Genomic DNA, 16,186 nt, shown 5'->3' with positions numbered 1-16,186 from the left:
GCCCATCACCCCTGCCACCCACACCCATAGGAGACCTGTTGCCCATCACTACTGCCACCCCCAACCATGGGGACTATGTTGCCCATCACCCCTGCCACCCACACCCATAGGGGACCTGTTGCCCATCACCCCTGGCACCCCCACTCACAGGGGACCTGTTGCCCATTACTACTGCCACCCCCACTCACAGGGGACCTGTTGCCCATCACTAGTGCCACCCCCACCCATGTGGACTATGTTGCCCATCACCCCTGCCACCTCCACTCACAGGGGACCTGTTGTTCATCACCCCTGCCACCCCCACTCACAGGGGACCTGTTGCCCATCACCCCTGCCACCCCCACTCACAGGGCTTATGTTGCCCATCACCCCTGCCTCCCCCACTCACAGGGCTTATGTTGCCCATCACCCCTGACACCCCCAGCCATGAGCTTATGTTGCCCATCACCCCTGTCACCCACACCCATAGGGGACCTGCTGCCCATCACCCCTGCCACCCCCAGCCATAGGGCTTATGTTGCCCATCACCCCTGCCACCCCCACTCACAGGGCTTATGTTGCCCATCACCCCTGCCACCCCCACTCACAGGGCTTATGTTGCCCATCACCCCTGCCACCCCCACTCACAGGGGACCTGTTGCCCATCGACCCTGCCACACCCAGCCATAGGGCTTATGTTGCCCATCACCCCTGCCACACACACCCATAGGGGACCTGTTGCCCATCACCCCTGCTACCCCCACTCACAGGGGACCTGTTGCCCATCACTACTGCCACCCCCACCCATAGGGACTATGTTGCCCATCACCTCTGCCACCCCCACTCACAGGGGACCTGTTGCCCATCACTACTGCCACCCCCACCCATAGGGACTATGTTGCCCATCACCCCTGCGACCCACACCCATAGGAGACCTGTTGCCCATCACTACTGCCACCCCCACCCATGAGGACTATGTTGCCCATCACCCCTGCCACCCACACCCATAGGGGACCTGTTGCCCATCACCCCTGGCACCCCCACTCACAGGGGACCTATTGCCCATCACTACTGCCACCCCCACTCACAGGGGACCTGTTGCCCATCACTACTGCCACCCCCACTCATAGGGACAATGTTGCCCATCACCCCTGCCACCCCCACTCACAGGGCTTATGTTGCCCATCACCCCTGCCACCCCCACTCACAGGGCTTATGTTGCCCATCACCCCTGACACCCCCAGCCATAGGGCTAATGTTGCCCATCACCCCTGTCACCCACACCCATAGGGGACCTGCTGCCCATCACCCCTGCCACCCCCACTCACAGGGGACCTGTTGCCCATCACTACTGCCACCCCCACCCATAGGGACTATGTTGCCCATCCCCCCTGCCACCCCCACTCACAGGGGACCTGTTGCCCATCACTACTGCCACCCCCACCCATGGGGACTATGTTGCCCATCACCCCTGCCACCCACACCCATAGGGGACCTGTTGCCCATCACCCCTGGCACCCCCACTCACAGGGGACCTGTTGCCCATCACTATTGCCACCCCCACTCACAGGGGACCTGTTGCCCATCACTAGTGCCACCCCCACCCATAGAGACTATGTTGCCCATCACCCCTGCCACCTCCACTCACAGGGGACCTGTTGTTCATCACCCCTGCCAGCCCCACTCACAGGGGACCTGTTGCCGATCACTACTGCCACCCCCACCCATAGGGACTATGTTGCCCATCACCCCTGCCACCCCCACTCACAGGGCTTATGTTCCCCATCACCCCTGCCGCCCCCAGCCATAGGGCTTATGTTGCCCATCACCCCTGCCACCCCCACTCACAGGGCTTATGTTGTCCATCACCCCTGCCTCCCCCACTCACAGGGCTTATGTTGCCCATCACCCCTGACACCCCCACTCACAGGGGACCTGTTGCCCCTCACCCCTGCCACCCCCAGCCATAGGGCTTATGTTGCTCATCACCCCTGCCATCCCCACTCACAGGGCTTATGTTGCCCATCACCCCCGCCACCCCCACTCACAGGGCTTATGTTGCCCATCACCCCTGACACCCCTACTCACAGGGGACCTGTTGCCCATCACCCCTGCCACCCCCAGCCATAGGGCTTATGTTGCCCATCACCCCTGCCATCCACACCCATTGGGGACCTGTTGCCCATCACCCCAGCCACCCCCACTCACAGGAGACCTGTTGCCCATCACTACTGCCACCTCCACTCACAGGGCTTATGTTGCCCATCACCCCTGACACCCCCACCCATAGGGACTATGTTGCCCATCACCCCTGCCACCCCCACTCACAGGGGACCTGTTGCCCATCACTACTGCCACCCCCACCCATAGGGACTATGTTGCCCATCACCCCCGCCACCCCCACTCCCAGGGCTTATGTTGCCCATCACCCCTGCCACCCCCAGCCATAGGGCTTATGTTGCCAATCACCCCTGCCACCCCCACTCACAGGGCTTATGTTGCCCATCACCCCTGCCACCCCCACTCACAGGGCTTATGTTGCCCATCACCCCTGACACCCCCACTCACAGGGGACCTGTTGCCCATCACTACTGCCACCCCCACCCTTAGGGACTATGTTGCCCATCACCCCTGCCACCCCCAGCCGTAGGGCTTATGTTGCCCATCATCCCTGCCACCTCCACTCACAGGGGACCTGTTGCTCATCACTACTGCCACCCCACCCATAGGGACCATGTTGCCCATCACCCCTGCCACCCCCACTCACAGGGCTTATGTTGCCCATCACCCCTGCCACCCCCACTCACAGGGCTTATGTTGCCCATCACCCCTGACACCCCCATCCATAGGGCTTATGTTGCCCATCACCCCTGTCACCCACACCCATAGGGGACCTGCTGCCCATCACCCCTGCCACCCCCACTCACAGGGGTCCTGTTGCCCATCACTACTGCCACCCCCACCCATGGGGACTATGTTGCCCATCACCCCTGCCACCCACACCCATAGGGGACCTGTTGCCCATCACCCCTGGCACCCCCACTCACAGGGGACCTGTTGCCCATCACTACTGCCACCCCCACTCACAGGGGACCTGTTGCCCATCACTATTGCCACCCACCCCCACCCATAGGGACTATGTTGCCCATCACCCCTGCCACCTCCACTCACAGGGGACCTGTTGTTCATCACCCCTGCCACCCCAATCACAGGGGACCTGTTGCCCATCACTACTGCCACCCCCACCCATAGGGACTATGTTGCCCATCACCCCTGCCACCCCCACTCACAGGGCTTATGTTGCCCATCACCCCTGCCGCCCCCAGCCATAGGGCTTGTGTTGCCCATCACCCCTGCCACCCCCACTCACAGGGCTTATGTTGCCCATCACCCCTGCCTCCCCCACTCACAGGGCTCATGTTGCCCATCACCCTTGTCACCCCCCCTCACAGGGGACCTGTTGCTCATCACCCCTGCCACCCCCAGCCATAGTGCTTATGTTGCTCATCACCCCTGCTATCCCCACTCACAGGGCTTATGTTGCCCATCACGCCTGCCACCCCCACTCTCAGGGCTTATGTTGCCCATCACCCCTGCCACCCCCACTCACAGGGCTTATGTTACCCATCACCCCTGACACCCCCACTCACAGGGGACCTGTTGCCTATCAACCCCCCCACCCCCAGCCATAGGGCTTATGTTGCCCATCACCCCTGCCACACACACCCATAGGGGACCTGTTGCCCAACACCCCTGCTACCCCCACTCACAGGGGACCTGTTGCCCATCACTACTGCCACCCCCACCCATAGGGACTATGTTGCCCATCACCCCTGCCACCCCCACGCACAGGGGACCTGTTGCCCATCACTACTGCCACCCCCCCATAGGGACTATGTTGCCCATCACCCCTGCCACCCACACCCATAGGGGACCTGTTGCCCATCACCCCTGCCATGCCCACTCACAGGGGACCTGTTGCCCATAACTACTGCCACCCCCACCCATAGGGACTATGTTGCCCATCAACCCTGCCACCCCCACTCACAGGGCTTATGTTGCCCATCACCCCTGCCACCCCCAGCCATAGGGCTTATGTTGCCCATCACCCCTGCCATCCCCACTCACAGGGCTTATGTTGCCCATCACCCCTGCCACCCCCAGCCATAGGGCTTATGTTGCCCATCACCCCTGCCACCCCCACTCACAGGGCTTATGTTGCCCATCACCCCTGCCACCCCCACTCACAGGGCTTATGTTGCCCATCACCCCTGCCACCCGCACTCACAGGGGACCTGTTGCCCATCAACCCTGCCAACCCCAGCCATAGGGCTTATGTTGCCCATCACCCCTGCCACACACACCCATAGGGGACCTGTTGCCCATCACCCCTGCTACCCCCACTCACAGGGGACCAGTTGCCCATCACTACTGCAACCCCCACCCATAGGGACTATGTTGCCCATCACCCCTGCCACCCCCACTCACAGGGGACCTGTTGCCCATCACTACTGCCACCCCCACCCATAGGGACTATGTTGCCCATCACCCCTGCCACCCACACCCATAGGAGACCTGTTGCCCATCACCCCTGCCACCCCCACTCACAGGGGACCTGTTGCCCATCACCCCTGCCACCCCCAGCCATAGGATGGGTGATGCGCAACACATCCAGCATACGCAGACATCAGGTATGTCCGCAAAATACATCCCCCATGACATCATGACAACAGTGTGTAGTCTGTGACAAATGCCCACAACAGTGATTATGGCTCCGAGCATACAATGTAAGTAACAGCACATGTGTGACCAACACATGAGTGTGACATACACAAGGCAAGCATCACCATAGCACTGTGGCAATGTAAAAAGAACACCCCCTCAATGTGTAGAGCAGAAGTTAACTGGGGGCTCACAAAATGCAGCAGATGTGGAGCATTGTGGTGATGGGGACCAAACCCCCTTATCACAGTGACCAAAAGGTGTCATCTTGGTCAAAGCTGCAAATACAAAACAGCATGTATGATCCCTGCTCCCAACACATCAAACACTTCTGGGGCAAACTAGTGGTTGTGTCCCATACACACAGAGATGTGGTGAGGCTAACAGTGCTGTGAAAACATAACACTCTCGGACATGTGCAGACAAGCACCACACATGGGGGCTGACAATGCATACAGCGTACAATGACACAACAGCAGAAGTGACCATCACCAAGCATGCACACATCTCGAAAATAGACACGCCAATCAAAACAACATGTGTAGACTCTAGGTGTCAGCTCACAAACTCACATTCCATGCCAGCAATGGCACCCAACAACCAGGATGAATGTGCACAATGATGTGAAATGACTCACAGGGAAAGCAGGCAAAATCATAGAAACAGCATCCCGACAAAGGCCCACAACAGCAATACCAATGCACTGGTGCAGATGCACAAACAGGCAAACTCACACTGCACATCAGACACAACATGTGTGTGTGTGTGTGTGTGTGTCACAGTATCCCCAGGTAACTACACAACACATGAGGGGGGCTGAACCACAGTGACACAGATGTGGACACAGTGCCATACAAAAGTAAACCATCATTGGGACACCCTCAGTGGGCAATCAGGCATTGGGAGATGAGAGGGAGCACAATAGACACATGTGACACAAGCTGGAATCAACACCAACTAACACAGCAAGAGACTGACACACAACACCACTACCCCCAGGGACCAGACAGTGGGGTGACACAAGCATGCATGACACCTCCACTGTGATGACAAAGGCAGATGTCGTACTAACTGGGAAACCCAGACGTGTCCCGTGCCACAAACGTACATCACACATACACAAACACAAATGACTCAGCATGGCCCCTCATCCATGGACAAACGTGAGCTAGGGGACCATCCATGCAAACATTCACATCAGTCCACCATCAACACCACACACCTGAACTGCAACAATGTGTATCTGTGAAATCCACATGCACAGTTGACATTGCACATGCACCCATGACAAACACAGGAATGTTGCCAGGAACTAAGGTGCACACACACATCACACAAGGACTGTTTACAACCCAGGGGAATGACAGACACACTGCACAGTATGCGGTACATGGCCATGACCCCAAAGCTCATGTAACCTTCAGAATCCCTGCCACCGTCCCAGGACTATGCAGATGCCAAGGAGGAACACAAGGCACCCAGGCTGACACCTGCCAGCATCGCTGCCGTGAACCCGACAAGTGGGAGCAGTAACACACACATGCAAATGTCTCAATCACTGAAAACTACCACCTAGGGACAACTACATGATATTGCGAACAAACAAGTGCCTTGAGGAACCCGACTGTGTCTCATCTGTGTCTGACAACATCATCACTTCTCAGAACTGACAAATCCCAATGATGATACACCAATTAACAGTAGTGTGTCGTGCACCCACACATCGGGTAGCCCATTGAAAAAGTAGTGGGATGAACCCAGTACCACTCAGCAAGCATCAACAACAGAAACATATCAAGGGAACCCTGTCTGTGTATGAACAGGGATGTGGACACACACACATGCACATACAACACACACCATGGGCCCAGGCCATGTCACTGAACAACCCACTAACTTGAGGGGACACAACTCCTGTGGGAGCCCAGCTGTGCCAAACATATTCACCGCAGGTCCCACTCATGTCTGCAGAACACTTGGTCAGTCAGCCATCAGTTACCACACAATGAAGGGTCTGGTCACAACAGCCTGGGTACGGGAGTCTCCCCTAAGTCAGCTGCACAAACCCAAAACAGAGGTTTAGCAAGTTGCACAGAGGACCCAGTTGCTCCTATTACAATGATGCACACACCTGTAGGGCCAGTAGTGATGAGCACGAAGTATGTGGAAGTGACAATATGGACAATGGGAAGCACATCACATGTGCAGGGGTGCAAGCCACAGATGTGACCATGCCAATGAAATGCTCACAGAGAGATGTACACAAATAGTTGATCCAGACGCACCCAGGTAGCTGAAAAGGATGACATGGATATCCACCAGAATAGGATACATATCTCATGGACCACAGGGAGTACCTCACATCAACACATCAGTATGCAACATTGTAAACCAAGCATTACAGGTGCAAGGGCATGTACAACAACATCAACATGATGTACAGCTAAATCAAGTTCACAGGGACAAAGAAAAAAGCTTTATTCAGCATATGAAAAGCGAAACGTCTGTTCCAACAAATGGCCAATGGCCAGTCCATGTCCAAATGGCAAGGAGTGAACTTGACTGACAAATTCAGAATATGAAATGCTAAACGTCTGTGCAACCAAAAGGCCAATGGCAGTCCATGTCAAAATGGCAAGGAGTGAACTAGAGTGACAAATTCAGTATATGAAATGCTAAATGTCTGTGCAACCAAAAGGCCAATGGCCAGTCCATGTCAAAATGCCAAGGAGTGAACTAGAGTGACAACTGCCACACCTTGCTTGCCTGCACTGCTAAGGACCGGCATCATCCCCTCGGAGGGGCATACATGGGGGCAGCGAGGCACCGCAGGGACAGGGATCAGGGCGCAGCAAAAGGAGGCAGTGAAGAGGTGGGGGATGCAGGCGAGACACTTGCAACTGCAGTGGAGCTGACTGAAGTGGTGAGTGCTGTCACAACTGTGGGGCACAAGTCAGATGGGGTAGGTGCCGGCACAACTCCAGTGGGCAGGTCAGATGGAGTGGATTGGCTCACCACTGCAGTGCCCAAGTCAGATGGGGTGGTTGTGGACTCCAAAGCAGTGCCTACATCCATGGGAGCGGAATGGGGGACAGGTGAGGTCGGCAGGGCAGGGGGGGACACGGTCCCCACATCAGTGGCACCAACTGTCTGACCAGGTGTGGAGTAGCATGTGCTAGGGGGGGATGGCCTTAGCATTTTGGGGATGGTGTATCTGTGTGTGGGGGAACCCGGGGCAGGGAGTGGCGGGGGAACCTCTGGAGTGGTGACCTGGGGGATGGAGGACGGAGACTTTGCCTTGGAGCTGCGTGGTGGCGGGGGGGATTTGCAGGTGGGTGTCTCGGTCTGACTGCGCCTGGGGGAGGGTGTCCGGGTGTGAGGGGCACTCCCTTCTGTGTGTGGGGGCTTCCTCTTCCCCTTGTAATCAGGATCTGCTGGGTCGGTGGGGAAGAGGCCAAGGACACAGAGGAAGAGCTTCTGGGGGATGGGGTTGCAGGTGAGGCAAGGGAAGGGGGCTGGGAGGGAGAGGTCTCGGAGGACTGTGGAGTGGTTGTGAATGAATGTGTGTGTGTCAGCAAACCAGCCCCTGTGAGTGTGGAATCAGTCCCCTGCGCTTGCTTGTGTGCACGTCTAGCCCTTGGTTTGGAGGTTTCTGTGCTTGGGACAGGTAGGCTGCTAGGAATCGTGGGTGGTGCAAGGATAGGAGGGGTGTGGGACTGTTGGAGGAGGGACACTGCTGCCGTCAGGGAGGAGGCCATGGACTGGTTGGTCCTCTGTAGGGCAGACATGCCCGAGGAAATGCCCTCCATGAATGACACCAGTTGTGTCAACAGACCTGTGTGTGCATGGAGGACCTTCAGCATCGACGTCTGTCCTACATGGATCTGTCGAAGTAAGTCCACAGACTCCTCACTCAGGGCAGCAGGGGACACACGGGCAGGGGGTGCGGTGCCTGGCACAAAGGAGACATGCTCATGAACACGGGAGCCCACAGGGACCTCTGGGATGGGAGCCGTGGTGGTGGTGGTGGTGGAGGAGACAGCCTCACTAGCTGGTGTTTGGTGGCTGCTGACACCCGCCTCCACAGGGGAGTCATCCTCAGAGCTGCTGTGGCCTTCAGCTGGAGGGGATGGTGCTGACGACCCCTCTGTGTGGCTCAACTCGCCCTCCGTGCCACTGGGTCCACCTGACTCCTCTCCTTCTGTTCCTGTAAGGCTCTGTGGCTCCTCCTGGTCCGTGGAGCTGTCCCCTCCTGTGGCCGTGGATGTATCTGGATAGGAATAGGAAGTAACAGAACAACATCAGTCACCTGCACCAACTGCACACACCACAGTGAGTACATCACATCACAGGGCAAGCCCTGGCATCATCAGCTGAACACAGCTCAATGTGCCAACACTGTTTAGGATAAGACAATTGTCATTCTCAACGTCAGCCATGGCACACATATCCCTCCTTGACTTTCACACAGATGTCCGTTGCATGTTGGATGCTAACACACCAATGTGCCAACATGCACCACCCACACATTAGTTGTACATGCAAGTGAACATGTAGGAGTATGTCACTAGACACACAGCACATCTCATGCGACTGACTCAGTACAGGTGTCCGGATGAAGGGATGGGCAGAGACTCATTTCACATGCTTGGGATGCATGCCAGCAACACACACTATGATGTACTCATGTCCTGATGGGCAAGGCCACAATAGGGTGCATGGTGCATACTTGAACACAACGCAGGCTCACTCATAGCAAGTTCAATGCCATGGCACTGGGATGCCCTGGAAGTCAGTCAACACTGTCTCCTGTCACAGGGGCAGGGCATCCAGACAACAACAGTATGCACTGACTCACAATCCTAGCTCAGGGGTAAATCTGACTCTGCAGATGACTGGCGCACTTGCCCATCCCATGCAAACAACATATCCAGGACCCAGAAAACCCCACATCATGCAAATCATTCATATGAGTCTCAGCAAACACAAATCCATGTACATTAACACATCACAGTCTGCCATGCATATAACCCAGCTGCATGAGGGACACAGTTGCATACACCATTGAGCGCTGTCAGATGATCACACACCTATATGTCACACAGGTCTTGTCTCCCACAGTCACATTGCAGATGTCATGCTGACCCTCTGAATCATGGACACCCCAGTTGTACGTAGCAACAAGCCACACCCTAATGACACAGAGGCACACACCTGAGGGCACATGTCACTAAGCACAACCTGCAATTTCATACACAGGAGTGGGATTACAGAGTGTTTCTGAATGCCCTTGAGGGGGCTTGACAGGGCAGGACTAAGTGAAACAGTGTATTGCCCCCGACGGTAGTCAGGTGGCTAAGCAATTGTGACATACTTGATATACATACTCCTGATGTCCAAAAATTGGAGTCCCCTGCTGCATGGTTTTGATTTGAATACCCCAGAAACATGTTGCTAGTCAGACCAGCAATTGGTACACATCTCAAGGGCACACACAGTTCATATGTCAGATCTCAGGCATTGTGTAAACAATTGACCCACCCATGAAACACACAACAGAGTCACGGGAACTGATGCTGACTGGTACCTGAAACATAGCTGACTGCAGGGACACAGTGCCCTAGTGACACAAGCAACAGACTGTAGGGGCCACACCTTTGGAACAGATGAGGAGGGTGCATCACACAAATGAGGGACCTGATTTTGGGACTACAAGACCTATGTAATGTGGAAGTGTGACCAGGACAAAAGACTGCTATTTGCATGTCAGACATAGTACACAGATCAGGCATGGACTTACACCCTTCATGCTGCTGTCTGGCTTTCAGCTGCCTATCCAGGTCCGGGAATACCACTGCCAGTATCCGGAGCATGTGGGGAGTCAGGGTCCGGTGTACACCCCTCCTGTGTGGAGGTGACAGCTTCAGCTGGACTCTAGCTATTCTCCGTGTCCAGCCACGAAGGTCCTGCCACCTCTTCTGGCAGTTGCGGATCCAGCACTTGTAGACCCCCACAGAACGAACAGCCGGGCGATGGTCAGCCAGATCTCCTGCTTCTGGTGTGTACCAACCTGTGAGGATGACAAAGTGAAAAGTACACACATGCCCCAGATTTGAGCAGCACACTATTGGATATACATGTCATCATCACAAAGGGAAATTAATTACACAGGTAGTGCAACCATGGGGAATGAAAACTCACATGTATGTCTGACATGTTAACAATGCCTGGATAGTTTAATCTTGCAATAATGCACTTTAGCAGCATGAAAACTATTCATTACATGTACCTACACACTTTGGTGGATGAAAGTAGTCAGTGAGAATGCTTGCCACTGGTGTACACACTGCTAGTACTGCTAGTCAGACAACATGCACAATTAGGAAGGCAGTGGACAGCACACTCACCTGCTCCCCTGGTGTCCCATAGAGCTTTCTGTACTCTGGAAGGAGCCCATCCAGCAGGGCCTGGTTCTCCTCCTCAGTGAAGGCTGGGGCCCTCTCCAGTGTACGTGCCATAGCAGGAGCCAGAGGATGCATAGACAGCAGCAGTGGTAGCAGGGATGTGGTCCAGTAGCATGTAGTGCAGGCAAGTAGGCTCCCTGGGGGCTAGCCAGCCTTATATCTGTGCTGCAGAGGCAGACTCTGTGCCATGTGTTCCAAGTGATAGGTCCAACACGGTTGCATCCTATCAATCTGGCTAATCCCATTCAAAAGTACGACTCGTACACGCCTTCCGCATCGTTCAAATCTTCACCTTCATGGAACACTTGATATTGCAACATTGTTGTAGGCATCCAACTGAATTTCCAGTGCACAACTCGTACAAGTTTTGAATCCGCATCCGTCTCCATGACAGTCCTGAGCCAATGGGTGCGCCCGGCTCATTCAACTGACTGTACAACGAGTATTTTGAATATACACATGCACCCGTCTCCATACGATTCAATAGCCAAGGCGTACGCCTGTCTCGGACCATGCCTGTCCGACGCGTATGCATGATAGTCACCCGCGTTAGACCTCATTGTATGCAATGACAAGGTGTACGCACGGCTCGGTCATGACCCGTGCAATGGGTACGCATTGTCACCCGCATCGGACCTCATTGGATTCAATGACAAGGCGTACGCACGGCTCGGTCATGACCCGTGCAATGCGTACGCATTGTCACCCGCGTCGGACCTCATTGGATTCAATGACAAGGCGTACGCACGGCTTGGTCATGACCCGTGCAATGCGTACGCATTGTCACCCGCGTCGGACCTCATGGGATGCAATGACAAGGCGTACGCACGGCTCGGTCATGACCCGTGCAATGCGTACGCATTGTCACCCGCGTCGGACCTCATTAGTGTGACTATTAGACGGATGCAACACACATATACTGGCCATGAACACCTGCACACACCTGCCACACTATAGCATTTGCCACACAGTGTCCCATGGCATGTGAGGCTGCATTCCCTGGGTGTTTGAGGGGTCCACAGCTGTTTTTTTTGTCTGGCACTTTGTGCAGCCACTCCCAGGCTCTGCACGTGTACATGGGGGCAGAGTCCTTTGTGTGTTGTGCACATTAGCACTGTGATGTGCAATTGGACAGTAATGGGCATGAGTGAAGGCCACAGTGTCAGGTTGGATATGTTTAAGACATGTCACATACACCCTGAGTCCTGGGGGTGATGGCATGCACGTCACAGTGAGACCTGTAGCCCCAATACTGATGGGCACCCACAGTCTATGTGCATGTTGTGTCTCAGATGTGTCTGATGACATGTTACCAATGGGTGACAGTCTCCACATCCATGTGGTATATGCACCAACCTTGATGGGGTGTGTGTCTAAGAGACGTACATGTAGGGCCGGCAGGAACAACAGTGGCCACTACCTGTGGGACTTACGCTTGCCTTGTGGTGTGTACGTGCTACGCCATGTCCATTGCTGTGTTGATGTGGCAATACAGGGAGCCTGGGTTTCGGCATGAGTCCTCATTTGTCACTGGGGTGGGTATTTTGAACGTTGCAGCAGCACATAGGTTGGGTGACACAGCCAGATGATTAGCCCATTGCACTACATGGCACTCATGTGGACATGTGGAATTGAGATGTGAGGTGGTGGTCTTGTAGGTGACATATGTGTCCATGAGCAACAGCACACACCTCAGTACATTGTGTAATGTCATGAACTAGCATGTGATAGTGATCGTGGTTGTGGCCACATGGGTGGATGTACTGACAATCTTCCTTTGTGCATCTCTGTACTGCAGGGCACCAGCTGTCCATCTGCCGTTCCCAGACCTTGCAACCATGCAGGAACGCGGCAGCATCAGATGGTACCGCTTCACCAGGCCACTGATTGAGGAGTTGGCGGAGCAGTTGGCGCCACATCTGCTAGCTGGCCGGACATACCCTACAGCACTGACCCCAGAGGTGAAGGTGATGGCAGCCCTCCACTTCTTTGCTACCGGGGCCTTCCAGTACACTGTGGCTACTGCTGGTTGTATGTCGCAAATGATGTTTAGTCGGGTGCTACGCGATGTCTTGGAGGGGATGTTGCAATTCCTCGACCTGTATATCAAGTTCCCGAGCCAAGATGAACTCCCTGAAATTAAGGATGCCTTTTATACACTGGGGAGGATACCATACGTCATTGGATCCATTGACGGGACACATATTGCCATGATACCACCACAGGCACATGAGCAGGCATACCGGAACAGGAAGCACTACCATTCGATCAATGCTCTGGTGGTCTGTCTTGCTGACATGTTGATCACACATGTGTGTGCACGGTTCCCTGGTTCGGCGCACGATGCCTACATTATGAGGAGTAGTCCCATTGCAACGCTGATGTCACAGATGCCAGCTCAGCGTGCCTGGCTTTTCGGTGTGTACTGACTGTTTCTCATTGTGTGTGTTTGTCAGTGTTGTATTCCGCACTCCTACAAAGCTCAGCTACTTGTTCATTTTTGTGTGTGTAGGTGACTCTGGATACCCCAACATGCCGTGGTTGCTGACACCCCTCAGGAACCCTGTGACACCAGCCGAGCTGCGCTACAATGAGGTACATGGTCGGAGCAGAAGGGTGATTGAGCGGACATTTGGCCTCCTGAAAAGCCGCTTTCGCTGCCTGGACAAGACCGGAGGGGCCCTCCCATATGAGCCTGCAAAGGTGTGCAAAATAATACTGGTCTGCTGCATGCTACACAACATGGCGGTGCGGAAGGAGGTGCCTTTCATCCAGGATGACGATGTCCAACGTCCGGCACCTATGGAGGATCCCAGCCTGGGCCAAGATGCCAGTGATGATGAAGATGATGGTGACGTCCGCTCCCAGCTCATCAACAACTTCTTCACCTGAATGTGAGTTTCCAGTGTTGTTATGTCAATGTATAGAGGTAGCCTGGAATGTGTTGAGCCATCTCTGTTGCTGTCTGAGTGTGTCTGTGTGCCACTTGACTGGATGCGTGCTGTGATGTGTCCATTCAGGTGGTGTGTACTCCACAATAGGGTAGTACTGCTAACTAGTGTTTGTGTAGGTGTTTTGCAACATGTTTTGTGCATGTGTATTGCATTTCTCTTCAGTTCGTCTGTGCTTTTGCCTATATCTTGTCTGTCCTTCCCAGGGTCGTTTACCTGTTGTGTGGTCAACACTGACCCCCAACACCCAGAAGCCAACACCAGTGTGGAAGTTGACAATTCCCATCAACTGATGTACCACACAACCCTGGACTTCCATTCTCCAACACATTGTGAGCGTGTGTCCACTGTTACGTAGAATTACCGTGCAACTAGTGTGGAATAAACGTGTTGCTGATGTGTAATTAACCTGTGCTACGCTTTGTTATGTGCGTTGTCTGTCTTCCCACATCTGAGTGACATCTGCTTACCACACCTGTGGACTTGTTGCCACTGACTGTGCTTGGTGTTGTGTCTGTGCATGCCAATGTGTTTCAGGTCAACATCATTGTGTGGGATGAGTAACATGGCCATGGTGAGTATGTTTTGTGTTGCCATAGTGGTGTGTCTCCCTCACATGTGTCACATCCCTATGACTCACCTTACGTTGGTCACATTGTTGCAGTATTTGGCATGCACTGTGTTGTGTAGCAGATCGACTTCGCCCTGAACATGGCAAGTTGGAATCACAACAGAGGCAAGTATGGTGTACTGGTGAGTTTATTTACAAACATGTGTGAGTGAAGTGCACAGGATGGTGGGTGATGTACAGTGGTTTGGGAATCCAAATTTCACATTGGAGTTGGAAGTGCTGGTAGATGAAATGTACAGAGTAAAGTCCACAGTCGTCGGCTACATTGGCCCAACATGAACCCTCCATGTAATGTGGGCGAGTTGTGTGCGATTGGACAAGGTGAACGGGTTGCGCACAAAGAACATTGTCCAGAACAGGTTTGGAGGCCCTGGGGGATGTGCTGGGACATCTGCCTCTCACATGTCCTTCTTTGGACACCCCTCTTCTTCCGGGGGGGGATCCTCATGTGCAGGCCTCTGCGGTGCAGGGGACTCTCCGCCAGAGTCCTCCTCCCTCCCTGTGGTGCTGGCAGATGGTGTTGCGACAGATGTTGTGGGCACACAGGGGTGTGTGGACAGGTTGGTGTTGATCTGGCGGAGGCATTGTAGTATGTCCCGATGCACCGCAGTAAGGGCATCCCACTTTGCCTCCATGCAGGCATGGTGGGCGACCTGCTCGTGTTGCATGTCCTTGAGGATCCCCACTACCTAGCCAAATCCTCCGGTGCTATCCTGGTACGCATCTAAGATGCGTGCCAGTTGGGGGTCATCATTCTGTCCAGACCCCTCTGCAAGGCATGCCCTGTGCTTCCCACCCCTCCCAGCACCCCTCTCCACATGGGCAGGACCAGCGGCGGTACGCACAGGTGACACTGGGACCCCTTGGGTGGTGTTGCTGGTGGTGTTGGCTGTGGCTTCCGGGGGGTCCTGTGTCCCTGTGCTGTGGGTGTTGATTGTCCTTGGTCTGTCCGTGTTGGCGAGGGTGCCCTGTCATTGTTCAGATGCTGGAGGCGTGGGTACAGGGGGGCAGATGTTGCTGCTGCTGGTGCTGCATGATGGCTCACACCGGAGGGGCCAGGTTGGTCGTCGTCATCCGAAGAGGACAGTGAGAGAGTCAGACCAGAGAGCTCAGTGTCCACCAGAGTCTGGGACTGGGTATCCTCGTCATTTGGCGCTGGGTGCCCAGCACGACCTGTGTTTGGAAGAGACACACAATGTGATTTATGTTTCTACATGCATCGTTGGTTCACAAACATGACATTTTCTACTTTTCAAACAGATGCCTGCCTGTACACTGCTTTTTCCCAGCTTGTCACAGACAGAGTTTGATCTTGTTGTTGGCCATTTTCCAGCATGGCCTTGTGCTCCCCACAACAGAGCCCAGTGTCAGACATCTTGTCAGTCCCTTCCCACTCCCTGTGGGGCGAGTATGGTTCAGGTTGATCTTGCAGGGCCATG

This window comes from Triturus cristatus, chromosome 9 (assembly GCF_964204655.1).
Source record: "Triturus cristatus chromosome 9, aTriCri1.1, whole genome shotgun sequence".
Taxonomy (NCBI): Eukaryota; Metazoa; Chordata; class Amphibia; order Caudata; family Salamandridae; genus Triturus; species Triturus cristatus.
This window is presented reverse-complemented; position numbering follows the sequence as displayed.